This window comes from Lissotriton helveticus, chromosome 6, assembly GCF_964261635.1.
Source record: "Lissotriton helveticus chromosome 6, aLisHel1.1, whole genome shotgun sequence".
Lineage (NCBI taxonomy): Eukaryota > Metazoa > Chordata > Amphibia > Caudata > Salamandridae > Lissotriton > Lissotriton helveticus.
The window spans coordinates 90,893,695-90,899,497 of NC_136067.1; positions in this window are offsets into that span (position 1 = coordinate 90,893,695).

The window sequence follows — 5,803 nt, forward strand, 5'->3', positions numbered from 1 at the left end:
GCGGTGTTGTAGGTTCGTCGGGTCGGCTTCCGTCGGTGGGGGCCAGGGGTCCTGGCACTGGGCGCGGTCCAGGCGCGGATGGGCGCAGACGGGCTTACCTTTGGCGCGCCTTCGGCGGACAATCGGCGCGCCCGCTGCGCGTCACCGCTGCGCGTTCGCACGGTCGCCATATATGGCGAAGTGCGCGGGGGGGCGGAGCAGCTGGGAGGCGGGAGCGGGGAGGGTACAGAAGGCAAAAGGGGCGGGGTTAGCGGCGGTGGCGGGAAGCGGGGAGGGAGGACGAAGGGCAGCTAGGCAATGCAGAAAGGAAAATACAATAAACTAGAAAAAGAAACAGGCAATACAGAACGACAAAAAACAATTCAAAACGGCAAAGACAACATGGGTCGGTCAGGCGAGCACGGACCACGCCGCTCGAAGGCAGGGGGCGTGGTCACGCGGCGGCAGCGAGGCAGTCAGGCAGGGTGGGCACACGCAGCAGCTGGTGGCCGTGCGGCGCGGGGGTGTCCTAGAACTAGGTCACACTCACCTGCGTCGCACGGTCGCCATATATGGCCAAGTGCGCGGGGGGACGGAGCAGCTGGGAGGCGGGAGCGGGGAGGGTACAGAAGGCAAAATGGGCGGGGTTAGCGGCGGTGGCGGGAAGCGGGGAGGGAGGACGAAGGGCAGCTAGGCAATGCAGAAAGGAAAATACAATAAACTAGAAAAAGAAACAGGCAATACAGAACGACAAAAAACAATTCAAAACGGCAAAGACAACAGTACGCCTTCACATGTATTATCTCCTCTGTATTCTTCAACAAGCGTAAATTTGATCTGCAACCCTGAGTAGGCCTCACCTTAAACAAACCTATGGATAGGCCACACCTTATCGTCATCCTGAATCAATCATTTAACATGTTAGGGACAGATTTATGATAGCCTTGTGCCTCTTTTGCGCTGCTGTGCGTCACTTTTGTGACGCAGCGGTGGTGCAAAAGATTTGCTATGTGGCGACATATTTAAAAATTGATGCATCTAGGCAGATGTGTCATGCTGTAAAGTCCTGTGCCACATGAAACCTGCGTCAGTTTTCATATAGGTGTTTTGTTGCAAGGTATGCATTAATTTGCAAGAAAGCCCTGTAAAACTAACACAGTGAAATTTAGAAGATTTCACTGAGTCAGCTTTATAGCATTGCTGAATCAAATCCTTACGCCTGTTTGAAACAGGCATAAGAAGTGATGCACCATGCAATGTGAGGGTTCCTCCTGTGCATTGCAGTAGACATGTCGCGCTTATGACGTGATTCCTGCAATGTGCTGCTTTTGCGGCACAGATGCGTGACGCATCTGTGCTGTTTTTTGCTCAATGGTGCTCCACATTGTAAATGCGGCACACTATGGGTGGCAGAGCAGCGGTGCACATTAACTGGTGCATCCGTGGGGATGCGCCACTTAGCATAAATCTGCCCCTGTACATTTAAGTATGAGCAGGGGACACAGAGTCGGTGAGGCTTATCCAATGTTAAGAAGAGATGAGTCCTGTTCACTGAAAACTTGGATATAGGCCTCACCTCCTCAGCATCGCTGGACATGGCTAAATAATAGCTGCAAAATGTTACTCTTGTTAAACAATTTTACTATTATAATCTCTGAGATTTGTCTCTTACTCTGCAACATCTCATTGTTGTTATCTTTCTTTAAAGATAACGACAACATCAACATGAGCGACAATCAGCAATCAGTTGATCTTGACCTCATCATTGAACTCGTAATTGAAACGTCAGTGGAAGTAGATCCCTTGGATGATTTAAATCCTGAGGATGAAGAAGAACATGATGAGGATGCAGATTTGTCAGAATTGTATGACATAGGGTGGGAAGCTGACCTGCTTGAGCCTATGGAACTATAAACATTTATTTTTTAAATTTTGAATAAATGAAAAGTAAAAATGTAAACTGTTTAATTTTAAATTAAACACACCTTCAAAAACAGGTTATGTGTAGTGTCTTCAATAAAATATTAAAATATGCTCATAAAATTAGATCAGATTCACATATAAAACAGCACAGGTAAAATGAATATGAATTCCATTTCTTTTCTGCTATTTCTGTATTCTAAATTTGCCAAGCACTAAAAAATATTCTATGTAAAAATGTGAAGTAGTGTGTTAAGTTTTTGATGACTGTTATTGATTTACTGTTTGGTAATAGTGGTTAATAACATTTTTTATTATATTTTACCACAGATTCAACTGCAGATCATTTCAAGATTTCAGCATGCCAACCAAGGATAGACTTAGAAAGGCTGCAAAACGTCAAAGACAGCAGGTCCATGAAATAATGCAGCAGTCCTCTAGCAAAAAAACTTGTCAAGTCACCAAGAAAGCACCGGGTAAGACCACAAAAACATTCATAAGAAATATTTGTAGTAAAAAAAGTATTACTACAGAAAATGTTTCAGTCCAGAAAAAGAGAAGCAATTTAAACGGAAAGGAAAGGCCAATCAAAAATGTTACTGCTAGAGCAAGAGATAACTCTGTGCATGATAGTAGAAGGAAACAACAGTTTAGGGACATTCGTAAACGAATGTTCCGCAACAGGATAATTGGCAATTTGTTAAAAAATATTAAGAAAGGTCAACAGAAAGTGGTTTTTTATAAGAGAAAAAAAAAAGTTGAGAAAGTTATTGATCAGGCATTTGAAATTAAACGTAAGTTATTTATTTTGATAATCAATAGAATTAGGAAGCTAAACAAGGCAATTTATGATTTCAAAACAAATAGTAGATGGAAGAGAATAGTTAATCGTAGTAATTTTTGTGAAGTTTTTTCCGGAGAATGGATGCATAGTTCAAGTTGTGAGGCATTTTTTAATGAGGAGAGTTATTTCCAGGATAATGATTTGGTGCATGCAGTTGACACCAGTGGTCGAGCTTATGAAGTGAAAGATGGTTGTCCAGTTGAAAAAGAAAAACTTGTGACAACAGAGGCAGAAGAGATGTTAGGTAATGAGGTTTTAGGAAGACGTCCTAAGGGACCTGTGTACACCTGGAAGTGTAGTAGTATTTGCAGTGTGCGACAGGATTCCATCAATTTGCTTTGTGATTTTGTACGGACATTTAATAAGAAAAGTTTGAAGCAGAAAATGAAGTTGTTGCAAGAATTAGATCCTTGCAGAGTGAGAGAAGTGACAGGTTTGCATGGTCATTCACTGGCTTGTCTTTCCAGGAGAGTATGCCAGAGTGTTTTTCATCATTTCAGGATGCTAGCAGTGCATCATAATAAAGCGAGGAAATTAGTTAGAATGTTGTATTATGCTAAGAGTCCAGCAGTTATGCTTAAACAATTATGCACTGCTCTTTTGCATGGTTCTGAAATAGATGTGAAGAATATTTGTGAAGAAATTGAGTTTTGTTACTTTGGAAGTAAAGAGGAGAATGTTGAAATTGACCAAGAAGAAGAGGGTAATGTGGAAGATAGTGTACAGGTTTCCAGTACAGATAATTTTCAGAGGGAAATTGCGACGTTTCAGGTGAAATCAAGTGAGAGGCCTAATTTCACTTGTGTGTGTTGTCAACGCACTTATTATAAGAATCAGACTAAGTTAGTGGATTTATATGCAAAAAGTGAAAGGGAAAATAATAGTGAATGGAAGGATTTCACAACATACTTGATGGTAGAAAATTGTTTTGATTTGGGATCGGATCAACGTGTGTGTACTTATTGTTGTAGCAAATTAAATCAAAACCAGATGCCTGCTAGAGCAGTTCATAATAATCTGGAATTGGTTGAGATTCCTTCTGAATTGAAGGATTTAAATACTTATGAATCTATTTTGATTCAAAGTATCCATCCCTTTCAGGCTATTGTAAGAATGGAGCCAAAGACAGGGAAATTGCCTCCATCAGATTTACAGAGAGGATTAAAGGGAAGAGTTGTTTATTTGCCTCTAGATTTGAAGAAAAACATTAACACAATTGGAGTAGAAAAAGTGGAAGAGGACCCTCTGGTTATCTTAGTTAATGGGGTTCCGACAAAGAATAAGAAAATATGGCAAGATTTAGTGGATGTTAGGAAAGTCAAAAAGGCAACATTGTATTTGAAAAAAAATAATAAGTACTATAAGAATATATATGTTGCAGAAGAGGAAGTAAGTGAGGAAGAGGATAGCGATTTGTGTGCTGGTCAAATTGAGAAAGTAGAACCCTCTACTAGTGAAGAAATATATGAACATTATAGTGTTCATCCTTTGCATTCCAAGGAAGTCATGGGGAATGCTATTGAGTTGTTTCAAATGAAACAAGCCAAAGGGAGTCCCTTTAGTGTTTGGGAGGAAAGTTTGGAAGCTCGGTGTTTCCCACAGCTTTTTCCAACAGGTCAGGGAGGAAGATATGATGAGCGACCTCATCAAATTCCTGCTTCTGAATACCAGACTTTGCGATTGTATGCAGGAGATGCTAGGTTTCGACAATGTATTCCCTATTTGTTTCATCTCCTGTTTGAAAGCGATCTGTCTGGACTGTCATATGCAGTGAACCACATCTTGAAAAGTGGTATACACATGCAAAACATCTCGGCAAGTGACTTTATGGATAAAGTCAATGTCCAAGACAGTATTTTGGATTCTCACCTGATTAATCTCATGGCGTGTCAGCGTGGTACTAATGAGTACTGGTACCGTCGTCATGGTGATTTAAAATGTATGCTGAGGAACTTAGGAACTCCCACATGGTTCCTCACTCTGAGCTGTGCCGAGTATGGCTGGGAAGACTTACTTGAATTTCTACGAGAGGCAAATGGAAACATCAAAAACATCGAATTCAAGACACCCGGAGAACTGTGCTCTTTGGATCCAGTCAATGTATGCTGGTACTTCAATCATAGATTTGAAGCTATGATGTCTTTCATCATGAATAAGAAGAATCCACCTCTTGGAGAGGTGTTGGATTTCTTCTGGAGAAAGGAGTACCAAGCAAGAGGTGCTCCTCACATACATATGCTGTTGTGGATCAAGGATGCACCTAAATTTGGAACAGATCCAGAAGACTCAGTGATGAGTTTCATACAACAGTATTCTACGTGTGCTGTTCCAAACGCAAAGGAGAAGAAAAGCCTACGAGAAAAAGTTCTACGTTTCCAAAGCCATCGTTGTGGAAAGTACTGTCGTCGTAAATTCCGAAACAAGGACAAGTTCTACACCAAATGTCGTTTCGGCTTTCCACGACCGGTGATTTCTAAAGGAAGAGTAAACAGTTTGATGTCTTCGCTGTGACATAATGTGATGAAGAAATCACCTAAAAACACATACAATTTGAAGAGGAACGAAGAGTCCAAGTACATCAACGACTACAACCCAGTGATTTTGTCCATGTGGAATGCTAACATGGATATACAGTTTGTGGCTGATAACTGTATGGCTGTGGCTCGGTATGTGACATCTTACATCACCAAAAAAGAAAAGACAGAATTGAAGGATATGTGGGAGGACATTTGCCATGAAAAGAGCCTCAGTAAGAAGTTGTACAGTTTCAGTCTGAAGATGTCGCATCGAGAAATCGGAGCTTACGAATGTTCTGACCGGTTGTCTTCAGCAAGTCTCTATGCCAAATCTAGGAGTATCGTTTGGGCGAGTCTTGGTCTTGCTGCAACACGTAATCGAGTTCTGAAACCTGTGCGGGAAATTGAGTATTTGGCGGAAAAGGAGCCAAACAGTACCGACATTTTGAAGAGCAACATGTTGGATACATATTATCCAAATCGAAGCAGTCACCTCGAGAATGTTTGTCTGTATGAGGTTCTACAAAATTACATATTCAAGAGG